General features: G+C 36.2%; 1 protein-coding gene across 3 annotated transcripts in view; it reads left to right on the forward strand.

The window, feature by feature from the left end:
- Window positions 1-17,227, forward strand: part of ZDHHC15 (zDHHC palmitoyltransferase 15) — a 1,212,570-nt gene that overhangs the window by 470,807 nt on the left and 724,536 nt on the right. The window contains exon 12 of one of the 3 annotated variants that reach the window (XM_082716045.1): window positions 4,221-4,305. The exons of the other annotated variants lie outside the window; for them this stretch is intronic. The gene's annotated coding sequence lies outside the window, so the exon portion shown is untranslated. Of the gene's footprint in view, window positions 1-4,220; window positions 4,306-17,227 lie in introns of those variants that run through there. 3 annotated transcript variants of the gene reach the window in all.

Raw genomic sequence — 17,227 nt, forward strand, 5'->3', positions numbered from 1 at the left:
GCCCCTGGTAAGGGCGGTGCAATTCTGCCTGGGGCAAAGACACTTGAGAATCACTACACCAGGCCCCACCCCCAGAATATCAACAAGAAATCCAGCCAGGATCAAGTTCACTTACCAAGGAGTGCGGTTTCAATACCAAGGAGAGCAGCAGAATTCCAGAGGAGGAGAAAGCAAAGCACAGAACTCATGGCTTTTTCCCTGTGATATTTTTTAGTCTTGCAGTTAATTTAATTTTTTTCTTTTTCATTTTTTGTTTTGTTCTCGCCTTCTGGTAAAATTTTTTTTTAACTTTTACCATTTTCTTTTTTAACAAGTGTATCTAATATATATATTTTTTCTTTTTAATATTTTTCTTATTTGTTTTCCTTTTTTAAAATTCTTTTCTTTTTTTTTCTTTTTTCTTTCTTCCTTTTTGAACCTCTTTTTATCCCCTTTCTCCCCCATCACGATTTGGGATCTCTTCTAATTTGGTTAAAGCATATTTTCCTGGGGTTGTTGCCACCCTTTTAGTATTTTACTTGCTCCTTCATATACTCTTATCTGGACATATGACAAGGTGGTAAAATTCAACACAAAAAAAGAACAAGAGGCAGTACCGAAGGCTAGGGACCTAATCAATACAGACATTGGTAATATGTCAGATCTAGAGTTCAGAATGACAATTCTCAAGGTTCTAGCCGGGCTCAAAAAAGGCATGGAAGATATTAGAGAAACCCTCTCGGGAGATATAAAAGCCCTTTCTGGAGAAATAAAAGAATTAAAATTTAACCAAGTTGAAATCAAAAAAGCTATTAATGAGGTGCAATCAAAAATGGAGGCTCTCACTGCTAGGATAAATGAGGCAGAAGAAAGAATTAGTGATATAGAAGACCAAATGACGGAGAATAAAGAAACTGAGCAAAAGAGGGACAAACAGCTACTGGACCACGAGGGGAGAATTCGAGAGATAAGTGACACCATAAGATGAAACAACATTAGAATAATTGGGATTCCAGAAGAAGAAGAAAGAGAGAGGGGAGCAGAGGTATACTGGATAGAATTATTGGGGAGAATTTCCCCAATATGGCAAAGGGAACGAGCATCAAAATTCAGGATGTTCAGAGAATGCCCCTCAAAATGAATAAGAATAGGCCCACAACCAGTCACCTAATAGTAAAATTTACAAGTCTCAGTGACAAAGAGAAAATCCTGAAAGCAGCCCGGGAAAAGAAGTCTGTAACATACAATGGTAAAAATATTAGATTGGCCGCTGACTTATCCACAGAGACCTGGCAGGCCAGAAAGAGCTGGCATGATATTTTCAGAGCACTAAACGAGAAAAACATGCAGCCAAGAATACTATATCCAGCTAGGCTATCATTGAAAATAGAAGGAGAGATTAAAAGCCTCCAGGACAAACAAAAACTGAAAGAATTTGCAAACACCAAAACAGATCTACAGGAAATATTGAAAGGGGTCCTCTAAGCAAAGACAGAGCCTACAAGTGGTAGATCAGAAAGGAACAGAGATCATATACAGTAACAGTCACCTTACAGGCAATACAATAGCACTAAATTCATATCTCTCAATAGTTACCCTGAATGTTAATGGGCTAAATGTCCCTGTCAAAAGACACAGGGTATCAGAATGGATAAAAAAACAAAACCCATCTATATGTTGCCTCCAAGAAACTCATTTTAAGCCCGAAGACACCTCCAGATTTAAAGTGAGGGGGTGGAAAAGAATTTACCAAGCTAATGGACATCAGAAGAAAGCAGGAGTGGCAATCCTTATATCAGATCAATTAGATTTTAAGCCAAAGACTATAATAAGAGATGAGGAAGGACACTATATCATCCTCAAAGGGTCTGTCCAACAAGAAGATTTAACAATTTTAAATATCTATGCCACCAACGTGGGAGCAGCCAATATATAAACCAATTAATAACAAAATCAAAGAAACACATAAACAATAATACAATAATAGTAGGGGACGTTAACACTCCTCTCACTGAAATGGACAGATCATCCAAGCAAAAGATCAGCAAGGAAATAAAGGCCTTAAACGACACACTGGACCAGATGGACATCACAGATATATTCAGAACATTTCATCCCAAAGCAACAGAATACACATTCTTCTCTAGTGCACATGGAACATTCTCCAGAATAGATCACATCCTCGGTCCTAAATCAGGACTCAACCGGTATCAAAAGATTGGGATCATTCCCTGCATATTTTCAGAACACAATGCTCTAAAGCTAGAACTCAACCACAAAAGGAAGTTTGGAAAGAACCCAAATACATGGAGACTAAACAGCATCCTTCTAAAGAATGAATGGGTCAACCAGGAAATTAAAGAAGAATTGAAAAAAATCATGGAAACAAATGATAATGAAAATACAATGGTTCAAAATCTGTGGGAAACAACAAAGGCAGTCCTGAGAGGAAAATATATAGTGGTACAAGCTTTTCTCAAGAAACAAGAAAGGTCTCAAGTATACAACCTAACTCTACACCTAAAGGAGCTGGAGAAAGAACAAGAAAGAAACCCTAAGCCCAGCAAGAGAAGAGAAATCATAAAGATCAGAGCAGAAATCAATGAAATAGAAACCAAAAAAACAATAGAACAAATCAACGAAACTAGGAGCTGGTTCTTTGAAAGAATTAATAAAATTGATAAACCCCTGGCCCGACTTATCAAAAAGAAAAGAGAAAGGACCCAAATAAATAAAATCATGATTGAAAGAGGAGAGATCACAACTAACACCAAAGAAATACAAACTATTAGAAGAACATACTATGAGCAACTCTACGCCAATAAATTTGACAATCTGGAAGAAATGGATGCATTCCTAGAAACATATAAACTACCACAACTGAACCAGGAAGAAATAGAAAGCCTGAACAGACCCATAACCAGTAAGGAGATTGAAACAGTCATTAAAAATCTCCAAACAAACAAAAGCCCAGGGCCAGACGGCTTCCTGTGGGAATTCTACCAAACATTTAAAGAAGAACTAATTCCTATTCTCCTGAAACTGTTCCAAAAAATAGAAATGGAAGGAAAACTTCCAAACTCATTTTATGAGGCCAGCATCACCTTGATCCCAAAACCAGACAAGGATCCCATCAAAAAAGAGAGCTATAGACCAATATCCTTGATGAACACAGATGCGAAAATTCTCACCAAAATACTAGCCAATAGGATACAACAGTACATTAAAAGGATTATTCACCACGACCAAGTGGGATTTATTCCAGGGCTGCAAGGTTGGTTCAACATCCGCAAATCAGTCAATGTGATACAACACATCAATAAAAGAAAGAACAAGAACCATATGATACTCTCCATAGATGCTAAAAAAGCATTTGACAAAGTACAGCATCCCTTCCTGATCAAAACTCTTCAAAGTGTAGGGAGAGAGGGCACATTCCTCAATATCATCAAAGCCATCTATGAAAAACCCACCGCAAATATCATTCTTAATGAAGAAAAACTGAAAGCTTTTCCGCTAAGGTCAGGAACACGGCAGGGATGTCCATTATCAGCACTGCTATTCAACATAGTACTAGAGGTCCTAGCCTCAGCAATCAGACAACAAAAGGAAATTAAAGGCATCCAAATCGGCAAAGAAGAAGTCAAATTATTACTCTTCGCAGATGATATGATCCTATATGTGGAAAACCCAAAAGACTCCACTCCAAAACTGCTAGAACTTATACAGGAATTCAGTAAAGTGTCAGGGTATAAAATCAATGCACAGAAATCAGTTGCATTTCTCTACACCAACAACAAGACAGAAGAAAGAGAAATTAAGGAGTCAATCCCATTTACAATTGCACCCCAAACCATAAGACACCTAGGAATAAACCTAACCAAAGAGGCTAAGAATCTATACTCAGAAAACTATAAAGTGCTCATGAAAGAAATTGAGGAAGACACAAAGAAATGGAAAAATGTTCCATGCTCCTGGATTGGAAGAATAAATATTGTGAAAATGTCTATGCTACCTAAAGCAATCTACACATTTAATGCAATTCCTATCAAAGTACCATCCATCTTTTTCAAAGAAATGGAACAAATAATTCTAAAATTTATATGGGTCCAGAAAAGACCTCAAATAGCCAAAGGGATATTGAAAAAGAAAGCCAACGTTGGTAGCATCACAATTCCGGACTTCAAGCTCTATTACAAAGCTGTCATCGTCAAGACAGCATGGTACTGGCACAAAAACAGACACATAGATCAATGGAACAGAATAGAGAGCCCAGAAATAGACCCTCAACTCTACAGCCAACTAATATTCGACAAAGCAGGAAAGAATGTCCAATGGAAAAAAGACAGCCTCTTCAATAAATGGTGCTGGGAAAATTGGACAGCCACATGCAGAAAAATGAAATTGGACCATTTCCTTACATAACACACGAAAATAGCCTCAAAATGGATGAAGGACCTCAATGTGAGAAAGGAATCCATCAAAATCCTTGAAGAGAACACAGGCAGCAACCTCTTCAACCTCAGCCGCAGCAACATCTTCCTAGGAACAACGCCAAAGGCAAGGGAAGCAAGGTCAAAAATGAACTATTGGGATTTCATCAAGATCAAAAGCTTTTGCACAGCAAAGGAAACAGTTAACAAAATCAAAAGACAACTGACAGAATGGGAGAAGATATTCGCAAACGACATATCAGATAAAGGACTAGTGTCCAGAATCTATAAAGAACTTAGGAAACTCAACACCCAAAGAACAAATAATCCAATCAAGAAATGGGCAGAGGACATGAACAGACATTCTGCAAAGAAGACATCCAGATGGCCAACAGACACATGAAAAAGTGCTCCATATCACTCAGCATCAGGGAAACACAAATCAAAACCACAATGAGATATCACCTCACACCAGTCAGAATGGCTCAAATTAACAAGTCAGGAAATGACAGATGCTGGCGAGGATGCGGAGAAAGGGAACCCTCCTCCACTGTTGGTGGGAATGCAAGCTGGTGCAGCCACTCTGGAAAACAGCATGGAGGTTCCTCAAAATGTTGAAAATAGAACTGCCCTATGACCCAGCAATTGCACTATTGGGTATTTACCCTAAAGATACAAACGTAATGATCCAAAGGGGCACGTGCACCCGAATGTTTATAGCAGCAATGTCCACAATAGCCAAACTATGGAAAGAACCTAAATGTCCATCAACAGATGAATGGATCAAGAAGAGGTGGTATATATACACAATGGAATACTATGCAGCCATCAAAAGAAATCAAATCTTGCCATTTGCGACAACATGGATGGAACTAGAGCGTATCATGCTTAGCGAAATAAATCAAGCAGAGAAAGACAACTATCCTATGATCTCCCTGATATGAGGAAATGGTGATGCAACATGGGGGCTTAAGTGGGTAGGAGAAGAATAAATGAAACAAGATGGGATTGGGGGGGAGACAAACTATAAGTGACTTTTAATCTCACAAAACAAACTGAGGGTTGCTGGGGGGAGGGGGTTTGGGAGAAGGGGGTGGGATTATGGACATTGGGGAGGGTATGTGCTTTGGTAAGTGCTGTGAAGTGTGTAAACCTGTTGATTCACAGACCTGTACCCCTGGGGATAAAAATATATGTTTATAAAAAATAAAATATTAAAAAAAAAGAAAAAAAGCTGCTAGGGGGGCAATTCTCCATAACCATTACATGCTCATGCTGAAATAATGAGCTAGAATGTGTATCTGTTTTTAATAAATACAGAATTTAGTAAGTAACAACAACAACAACAAAAACAAACTCTGCAGATACTGCCTTTAAATATACTCATGAAACTTGAAGAACAAACCCTTCTTCTACTAGTAATATTAGACGCCAACTTCTCTATAAAGAAAAGCCACTGCATAAATTAGATGTTGCAAGTTTATACAAAAGATGCAATTGTAAATGAAAAACTTCATTATTATAAATTAAGTTCATTATTAAATTAACAATTTCATAATTTGTATGGAATATCAAAATTGGAGGAAATCTCAGATGGCTTAGTTTAGGGATCAGCAAACTTTTTTATAAAGGGTGAATCTAAATATTCCACAGTACTGAAATTTTCTGATTTTTCCTATATTTGGCTTCTTAATTTACCTTGTAAGTTTCCGGGGCATGCATGTTCCTTCCTTCTGTTTAATTTTCTTTCAATGCAGTACCTAGCACTGATTTATGTAATAAATAACTAGCACTATAGCAATGAACTACTAGGTATCTTCATGGTGGTGAGGAATTCTCAGAAATACATGAAATCCATAAATGATTAAATCCTATTTCATCATCCTACCCACCAACTATATTCATTAACATAGTAAAATTGGTTGCTTATCCTTTCTTTTATCTTACTTTAGCCCACTGGTAGTAAGGGAGCAGAAAATTGTTCATAAAATCCAGAGGAAGAAGAACGTTTATGCTTTGATAATCTGGGAATCAAAATTTCAATTGTGGAATAATTAGGAATTGACTAAATTGACTAAATAATTAGGAATCGACTTGGTTGAGCCAATTGTTCCCAGCTGACTTCCACTCCTGATAAAACTCTCGTGAGAGGACTTTCTTAAGATCACTCAAAAAGAATGAAAAGAACAGCTTTCTAGATTTGTTGCTGAATGTCCTCAAAATTATATTTCTGCTCAAGAGTTTGGTTTTCCTAAGGCACTGCAATTTCTCCTAATTTCTCTTATTTAGGAAAAAAAAGTGAAAAGTATGATATAAATTAGTGGAGCTTTCATACTGATTTCAAATAGTCATGCCTCTCCATGGTCTTACAGATATTAATGTTCCTCTTCATACCTTAAGATCACATGAAATTCATCAATGTATCCTTCAACCTGTAGTTCAGAATATGATTTGTTTGTATGCTCTTTGCATCCATTTGTGTAGCCATTTTAATTTAATGTTTGAGTTAATGGTCTATGAAAGTAATAATTAACATGACCAGCTCTAGTAACATATTTTGTAGCAATATTGAGTGAACTTCCCAGTTAACAATGAAAAGTTTTTAGGCCCTGATAACAAGGGTATATTGGAAAGATTTTACAGTAAGTAGTATCATTCATTCAATAAGTAGTATGTGGAAAAATGTGAAAATGTGAGGACACAGGGAGAACACAGTTATGTGATGACAGAGGCAGAGATTGGGGTGATTGCATCCACAAGCCAAGGAATGTCTGGGACTACCTGAAGTTGGAAGGGACAAAAAATAATTCTCCTCCACAGGTTTTGAAAGGATGACCCTGCTAACACCTTGATTTTAGAAATCTAGCCTTAAGAACTATGATGTGGTACAGAGGGGTTGACAATAAGCCCAGAGTCAGCCAACTGACGACGAGCAGAGGTAGGATCTGTTCCTCATCTCAGCTAACCAATGGATCTTCAGTTTTGGTGGAGTAAAGAAGAGTTCTTCAACTACTTGGACTCCTCAGCATATTTGAAGAACCCAGAGAAACTGAAGAACCCAAACTTAATGGGCAAGAGTTTCCAAGGATGTGGTCAGGTCATGAAGAGAAACCGCTGGAGATATTATTTTTAGTCCATTCAGATAGCATCATACTGCAAAGCTAATGAGGGTGAATAATGGCTAGGGTGAGAGAATATCAATTAAAAGAGCAGTCTAATGTCTTCTTTTGAGTTTTATTACATTTAATATTTTAATCCAATCACTAGTCTATATAGTTTAGCTGTCCTAAGACAATAAAGCTCAAAACAAAACAAAACAAAAATCCAGAATTTCCAGAAGGTGGTTTAAATCTTTTTTCACAACTTCTCTTAATAAGGTCGTATGGGAACTAATTCTTCATATCTGGCCTCTTAGGATCCTAATGACAGGTCTAAGAACAACAAAGATTCCTTACTATGTATTTGTGGAGGATAATAAGGTTATAATAAGACTTCTATTTGTCAATTAGCCTAATTAATTCTAATAAAGTTAGAATTAATTAATTAATTAATTAAGAGAATTAATTCTCTTCTATGTTCAGTTTTAATACGGTTTTGCTAACCAAGCCTATGGGATTTGTTTCTAAGAGTCACAGGAGACTTCCAAGCAGCTATTTGCAAATCAGCGACTAAGGAGAAAATTAAATTATGAAAAAATTGAAACCATTGAAAGTACAATATATCTGCTTTCATCATTGTCCTGAGTCAAGAAAGTTCCTTTGTTATGCATAAGTTTATTCATTTGTTGAAGTCCTCCTTGTTTAATTTTGCTTTTGTTGCCTAAGCTTTTGATGTTGTATCCAAAAAATTATTGTCTAGACCAATATCAAGGGTATTTCTTCTTGTGTTTTTTTCTAGGAGTTTTATGGTTTTAGATCTTACATTTAAGTCTTAAATTCACCTTAAATTGATTATTTTGTATGGTAATATACAGGTCCAATTTTATTCTTCTGTATGTGGATATTCAGTTTTCCCAGCACCATTTGAAAAGAATATCCTTTCCTTATTGTATATTCTTACCACCATTGTTGAAAATTCATTGACCATATATGCTTGGGCTTATTTCCAGGCCCTCTAATCTGTTCTATTGGTCTAAGTGTCTGGTTTTTTTAAAAGGTTTTATTTATTTATTTGACAGATAGAGATCACAAGTAGGCAGAGAGGCAGGCAGAGAGAGAGAGGAGGGGAAGCAAGTTCCCTGCTGAGCAGAGAGCCCGATGGGGGCTGGATCGCAGGACCCTGGGATCATGAACTGAGCCAAAGGCAGAGGTTTTAACCCACTGAGCCACCCAGGTGCCCCTAAGTGTCTGTTTTTATACAAGTACCATACTATTTTGATTACTATAGATTCATAATATAATTTGAGATCAGTAAATATGATGCTTCCAACATTATTCTTCTTTGTCAAGATTGCTTTGGATATTCAGGGTATTTGTAGTTCCATACAAATTTTAGGTTTGTTCTATTTCTTTAAAAAAAAGCCATTGGAATTTTGTTATGGATTGCATTGAATCTGTAGATCACTTTCGGTAGTATGAACATTGTAACAATATTCTTTCATTGCCTAAACATGGGGTATCTATGTTTAGTTGTGCCTTCTACAGTTTCTTTTATCAGTGTTTTAGTTTTCAGTGTACCTTGGTTAAATTTATTCCTAAGTATTTTATTTTTTTGATGCTGCTGTAAATGGGATTGTTTCCTTGATTTCCTTTTTGGGTAGATCCTTTTTGGTATGAAGAAATGCAATTGATTTTTGTATGTTGACTTTGTATCCCCCAACTTTACTGAATTTGCTTATTAGTTCTAAGAGGCTTTTTTTTCCCTTTGGAATGAGGTCTTGTAGGGTTTTCTACATATGGAATCATGTCATCTGCAAGCAGATAATTTTACTTCTTTTCAGAATTGGATGCTTTTATTTCCTTTTGTTGTCTAATTGCTCTTCCGAGTACTTCCAGTACTCTGTTGACTAGAAGTGGCGAAAATGGGAATCCTTGCCTTATAATCAGATCTTAGAGGTAAAATTTTTCAGTTTTTCCCCATCGATTATGTTTCTTATGGGGCTTTCATAAATAGCTTCTACTGTGTTGAGGTAAGTTCCTTCCATACCCATTTTGTTGAGAGTTTTTGTCATGAATGATTATTCAATTTTCCAAATGCTTTTTCTAGAGCTATTGAGATTATCATACTTTTTATCTTTAGTTTTTTTTATTAATTTCTTTTCAGCATAACAGAATTCATTGTTTATGCACTACACCCAGTGCTCCATGCAATATGTGCCCTCTATAATACCCACCACCTGGCTCGCCCAACCTCTCACCCTCTACCCCTTCAAAACCCTCAGATTGTTTTTCAGAGTCCGTAGTCTCTCATGGTTCATCTCCCCTTATCTTTTATTTTATTAATGGGGTGTATCACAGTGGTTGATTTGCATATGTTAAACCAACCTTGCATCTCAGGGTTAAATCTCACTTGGTAATGGTGTATAATCTTCTTAATGTGTTGTTAAATTTGGTCTGTTGGTATTTTATTGAGGATTTTTGCATCTATGTTCATCAGAGATATTGACCTGTAGTTTTATTGTATTCTTTTTCTGACTTTGGTATCAGGGTGATGCTGGCCTCATACAGGTTTGGAAATATTCCTTTTACTATTTTTTGGAAGAGTTTGAGAAGGATTGATATTAGTTTTCTTAAAGTGTGTTAGAATTCAGTTGTGAAGCCATTTAGTCCTGGGCTTTTCCTTGTTGGAAGGTTTTTTAAATTACTACTTCAATCCTCTTATTTGTTATTGGTCTGTTCAGGCTTTCCACTTCTTGATTTAGTTTTGGCAAGTTGTATGTTTCTAGAAATTTATCCACTTATTCTATATTATATGATTTGTTGACATATAATTGTTTATAATAATCCCTTATGGTCATTTTTATTCCTCAAGCATCCATTGCAGTGTCTCCTCTTTCATGTCTGCTTTTGCTTATTTGAGAATTCTGTTTTTATTCCTAGTCTACATTTGTCTATTTTGTTCATTTTTTTTATTTTGTTCATTTTTTAAAAAACCCAAATCTTGGTCTTGTTGATATTTTTTCTACTTTTTCCCCCATTCTCTTACTTTCCTTCCTTCCTCTAACTTTGGGCTTAGTCTGTTCTTTTCTATTTCCTTGAGGTGTAAAGTTTGGCTATTTACAAGATACCTTTCTTTTTTAAAGTAGGCTTTTATCACTATAAAATTCTCCCTTAGTACTGCTTTTGTATCCTATACGTTTTGGTATGCTGTATTTTGTTTTTTCTCAAGATATTATTTAAATTCCCTTTTTTGTTTTTTTATTTTTTTAAAATTTATTTTCAGCATAACAGTATTCGTTATTTTTGCACCACACCCAGTGCTCCATGCAATCCGTGCCCTCTATAATACCCACCACCTGGTACCCCAACCTCCCACTCCCACCCCTTCAAAACACTCAGATTGTTTTTCAGAGTCGATAGTCCCTTTTGATTTCCTATTTGATCCACTGATTTTTTCAAGTATATGTCAGTTTCATGTATTTGAGTTTTTCCATTGTCTTGCTGTTATTGATTTCTTGTTTCTTTCCATTGTGGTTGGAAAGATAGCTTAGTATGATTTTGATCTTAAATTTATTAAGAGATGTCTCATGACATAACATGTGATCTATCCTGAAGATGTTCTATGTGCATTTGAGAAGGATGTATATTCTACTGTTAGGTGAAAAATTCTTTATCTGTCTGTTAGGTACATTTTGTGTTATGTCAGCTATTTCTTTATTCATTTTCTGTCCAGATGTTAAATCCATTATTGAAAAGGGGGTACTGAAATCTAATACAGTTACTGCATTTCTGTCAACTTCTCCTTTCAAATCTATCAATATTTGCTTTATATACTTAGATGCCCTGACATTTGGTACATATGTATTTGCTTTTGCTATATCTTCCTGTTGAATTGATCCTTTTATCATTATATATTGACTTTTGTTTCTAGAGATAGTGTTTGACCTAAAGTCTATTTTGCCTGATATAAGTATAGCCACTCTTGCTCTGTTTTGGTTACTTACTATTTGCATGTAGTATTTCTTTCCTTCCCTTTACCTTTCAGCCTATGTATGTCCTTGAATCTGCAATGAGTTTCATATAGACATAATATAGTTGGATCTTGGTTTTTAACGTATCCAGCCATTCTGTATCTTTTTGTTGGGGACTTTACTCCATTTACATTTAAAGTAATTATTGGTAAGGAAGAATTAACTATCACCATTGTGTTAACTGTTTGTTTGTTTGTTTTGGTCTTGTAGTTATTTTATTCCTTTTTTTTTTCTCTTACTGTCTTTCTTTGTGTTTGGTTCTTGTTGTTGTATTGATAGGTTTTGATTCCTTTCTCTTTTTCTTTGTGGAACTTCTATAGGTATTTACTTTGTAGATACCAAAGTACAATAATAGATATTTTAATTGTTCATGACACTTAGGAACATACTTCTGTAGATTTTTCTATTCCAGAAACTGGATTGGCAGGTGAAAAGGAGGAAAGTATTGGTAATTCTATATGTCGCTTTGGGAGAGAAAATATTCTCTCTGTGAACTCTCTGTTCCCAATATTTCATTTTTAATGGGGGTTATCACATCACCCAGTTTCAACTGAATAATAAGCAAGATCTAATGGGAAATAGAGAAGACCTAGAGGGGCTGATGAGTAATTATTTTGTTAATTATTCACCTTCATCTCTCAGATTTCTAAGCAATTACAGAAGGTCATCCAGTTTAATTTTTCTTCATCTTACAAGTAAAAAAATGTACAGATTGAGTGGTTCCATGTCATATTGGAAAGTGGGAAGTCTAGCTCAAAGGTTCTCAGAGTGGAATCTGGGGGTTCCTGAGATTCTCTAAGAGTTTGTGAGACCAAATCAATTTTTATAATTGTAAAAAGACACTTGATTTTTCCACTCTCATTTTCTTACAAGTATATACTGTGTCCTAAAAGCTATATTATATGTGATGACATTATCTGATACTTAATAGGTATGTTCTTGTGTCTAGGGCATAAATATGGGTATTTCATAGTTATAAAAATGACTCCATTTGTTCTCCTTACTTCTGCTTTCATACTGACTATCTATACTTATACCTGCAATAATCTCTGTAATCTTATTTACCAAATTACTATTTTAAAATTCTGGAGTTTCTTTAATGCCTTGGTGGAGAAACATGATGTAAATTTTATTTTTCTTGATTTACACTTAGAGTTTATAAATATTTTTTTCAAAAATTTCTAAATTTTTCATTTTATCTAAAGCTTATTTTAGATTTTAATAATATTAGTACTAAAACAAAGTTTTACTTATTTTTTCCTTAAACTTAAGAGATGAATCACTGGATTACAATTGGTAGAGTAGAAGAATCATTTTCTTTTTTAAAAGATTTTATTATTTATTTGAGAGAGAGGGAGAGAGAGAGAGTTCAAGTGGGGGGGAAGGCAGAAGCAGAGGGAGAAGCAGACTCCCTGATGAGCAGGGAACCCAATCTGGGGCTCAATCCCAGGACCTGGAGATCATGAACTGAGCCAAAAGCAGACACTTAACTCCTTGAGCCACCCAGGTGTCCCAAAGAATCACTTCCTAATCTCAAAACTGTTCTAACCATTTCTACAGATGCTGAAAATCATTTTTACATTGAAACTGATATCACAGCAGAATTTTTTGACTGAAGGAAGGGAGGACTATACTCCAAACATACTGGAAAAACTGTAAATTAAAATATGAAAATTATTCACTTAGCATTATAGATATTAATAATTCAACCTATTGCATCTCATGTGACAACATTGTCAGATAATATTATGACACCAGTTAAATAGAATCATAATTTTGGGGGCACCTGGGTGGCTCAGTGGGTTAAAGCCTCTGCTTTCAGCTCAGGTCACGATCTCAGGGTCCTGAGATCAAGCCCCGCATAGGGCTCTCTGCTCAGTGGAGAGCCTGCTTCCCCCTCTCTCTCTGTCTGCCTCTCTGCCTACTTGTGATTTCGGTCTGTCAAATAAATAAATAAAATCTTTAAAAAAAAGAAACATAATTTTGACTTTATTTATTTTTTATTATTATGTTCAGTTAGCCAGCATATAGTACATCATTAGTTTTTGATGTAGTGTTTAATGATTCATCAGTTGTGCATAACACCTAGTGCTCATCACAACACCTGTCCTTCTTCATACCCATCACCCAGCTACCACTTCCCCCACCCCTCCCTTTGTAACCCTCAGTTTGTTTCCCAGAGTCCAGAGTCTCTCATGGTTTGTCTCCCTCTCTGATTTCTTCCCATTCAGTTTTCCTGACCTTCCCCTGTGATCCTCCATGCTATCCCTTATGTTCCACATATGAGTGAAACCATATGATAATTGTCTTTCTCTGCTTGACTTAATTCACTTAGCATAATACCCTCCAGTTCCATCCGTGTCAATGCAGAAGGTAGGTTTTCATCCTTTCCGATGGCTGAGTGTTTTCTATTGTATAAATAAGCCACATCTTCTTTATCCATTCATCTGTTGAAGGACTCTTGGCTCTTTTTACAGTTTGTCTATTGTGGATATTGCTGGTATGAACATTGGGGTGCAGGTGCCCCTTCTTTTCACTACATCTGTATCTTTGAGGTAAATACCCAGTGGTTCAATTACTGGGTTGTAGGGTAGCTCCATTTTTAACATCCTGAGAAACCTCCATCCTAGTTTCCAGAGTAGCTGTACCAGCTTGCATTCCCACCAACAGTGCAAGGGGGTTCCCCCTTTTCTACATCCTCTCCAATATGTGTTCTTTCCTGTCTTGTTAATTTTAGCCATTCTGACTGGTGTAAGGTAGTATCTCATTGTGATTTTGATTTGTATTTTCCTGGTGGCTAGTGATGTTAAAGATTTTTTCATGTGTCTGTTAACCATTTGTATGTTTTCTTTGGAGAAGTGTCTGTTTACGTCTTCAGCTCATTTCTTGACTGGATTATTTGTTTTTTGGGTGTTGAGTTTTGTAAGTTCTTTATAGATCTTGGATACCAGCCTTTTATCTATTATGTCACTTATAGCTATCTTGTCCTATTCCATAGGTTGCCTTTTAGTTTTGTAGACTGTTTCTTTTGTTGTGCAGAAGCTTTTTATCTTGAAGTCCCAGTAGTTCACTTTTGCTTTTGTTTCCCTTGCCTTTGGAAATGTGTCTAAGAAGTTGCTGTGACCAATGTCAAAGAGGTTGCTGCCGGGGCGCCTGGGTGGCTCAGTGGGTTAAGCTGCTGCCTTCAGCTCAGGTCATGATCTCAGGATCCTGGGATCGAGTCCCGCATCGGGCTCTCTGCTCGGCAGGGAGCCTGCTTCCTCCTCTCTCTCTCTGCCTGCCTCTCTGCCTACTTGTGATCTCTCTCTGTCAAATAAATAAATAAATAAATAAATAAATAAATAAATAAAAAGAGGTTGCTGCCTGTGTTCTTCTCTAGGATTTTGATGGTTTCCTCTCTCATATTGAGGTCTGCCATCCATTTTGAGATGTTCTTTGTGTATGATGTAAGAAAATGGTCCAGATTCATTCTTCTGCATGTGGCTGTCTGAATTTCCCAACACCATTTATTGAAGAGACTGTCTTTTTCCATTGGATATTCTTTCCTGATTTGTCGAAGAGCAGTTGACAATAGAGTTCTGGGTCCATTTCTGGGTTCTCTATTCTGTTCCATTGATCTATTTGTCTGTTTTTATTCTAGAACCATAATGTCTCTTAATGATTACAGCTTTGTAAGATGGCTTAAATTCCAGAATTGTGATGCCTCCAGCTTTGGTTTTCAACAGTCTTTTGGCTATTCCAGGTCTTTTCTAGTTCCATACAAGTTTTAGGGTTTTTTGTTCCAGTTCTGTGAAAAATGTTGATGGCATTTTTATAAGGATGGCATTGAATGTGTAGATTGCTCTGGACAGCATAGATATTTTCACAATGTTTATTCTTCCAATCCTGGAGCATGGAATGTTTTTCCATTTCTTTGTCTTCTTCCATTTCTTTCATAAGTGTTCTGTAGTTTCTAGAGTACAGGTCCTTTATCTCTCTGATTAGGTTTATTTCTACATATCTTATCATTTTTGGTGCAGTTGTACATGGGATCTATTCCTTGGTTTCTCTTACTTCTGCCTCATTGTTAGTGTATAGAAATGTAACTGACTTCTGTGCATTGGTTTTTATATCCCATAACTTTGCTGAGTTCCTGTATCAGTTCTAACAATTTTTTGGTGGAGTCTTTTGGGTTTTCTACATAGAACATCATATCCACAAAGAGTCAAAGTTTGACTTCTTCTTTGCTAATTTGAGTGCCTTTTATTTCTTTTTGTTGTCTGATTGCTGAGGCCAGGACTTACAGTACTATGTTGAACAACAGTGATTAGAATGGATACCCCTGTCATTTCCCTGACCTCAGGGGAAAAGGTCTCTTTTTTCCTATTGACAATGATATTTGCAGTGGGTTTTTTGTATATGGCTTTTTGATGCTGAGTTACGTTTGTGGAGGGTTTTAATCAAGAAAGGAGGGTTTTTATCAAGAAAGGATGCTGTATTTTTTTAAAAAGATTTTATTTATTTATTTGACAGACAGAGATTACAAGTAGGCAGAGAGGCAGGCAGAGAGAGAGGGGAAGCAGGCTCCCTGCTGAGCAGAGAGCCCAATGGGGGGGATCGATCCCAGGACACTGGGAGAGGCAGAGGCTTTAACCCACTGAGCCACCCAGGTGCCCCAGGATGCTGTATTTTGATGAATGCTTTTTCTGCATGTATTGAGAGGATCATATGGTTCTTGTTCATTCTTTTATTTATGTAGTGTATCACATTGAACTGTTGATGCTGAACCACCCTTGCAGCCCAGGAATAAATTCCACTTGGTACTGATCAATAATCCTTTCAATGTACTGTTGGACCCTATTAACTAGTATCTTGGCAAGAATTCTTGCATGCATGTTTGTCAGGGATATTGGTCTGTAATTCTTTCTGCTGGGGTCATTGTCTGACTTTGCGATCAAGGTAAAGCTGGCCTCAGAATATTTGGAAGTTTTCCTTCTAATTCTATTTTTTGAAACAGCTTGAAAAAAATAGGTATTAATTCTTCTTTAAATGTTTGATAGATTTCCCCTGGGAGGCCATTTGGCCCTGGACTCCTGTTTGTTGCAGATTTTTGATGACTGATTCAATTTCTTTGGTGGTTATGGGTCTTTTCAGGTTTTCTATTTCTTCCTTTTTTCAGTTCTAGTAGTTTATACGCTTCTAAGAATGCATCCATTTCTTCCAGATTGCCCAAGTTATTGGCTTACAATTGCTCATAATATTCTCTCATAATTCTTTGTATTTCTTCAGTGTTAGTTGTGATTTCTCCTCTTTCATTGATGATTTTATTTATTTGGGTTCATCTCTTTTCTTTTTATTAAGTCTGACTAAGGGGTTTATCAATCTTATTAATTCATTCATAGAACCAAGTCCTAGATTTGTTGATCTATTCTACTGTTATTTTGATTTCTATGTCATTGATTTCTTCTCTTAATCTTTACTATTTCTCTTCTGCTGGATTTAGGCTTTACGTGCTATTCTTTTTCCAGGTCCTTTATGTGTAAGATTAGGTTCTGTATTTGATATTTTCTTGCTTCTTAAGAAAGACCTCTATTGCAAAACACTTTCCTCTTAGGACTGAATTTTATGCATCCTAACGTTCCTGAACAGTCATGTTTTTATTTTTGTTTGTTTCTATGCATTTTTAAAATTCTTTAACTTCCTGATT

This window comes from Mustela nivalis (assembly GCF_964662115.1).
Source record: "Mustela nivalis genome assembly, chromosome: X".
In the NCBI taxonomy this organism is placed as follows: Eukaryota; Metazoa; Chordata; class Mammalia; order Carnivora; family Mustelidae; genus Mustela; species Mustela nivalis.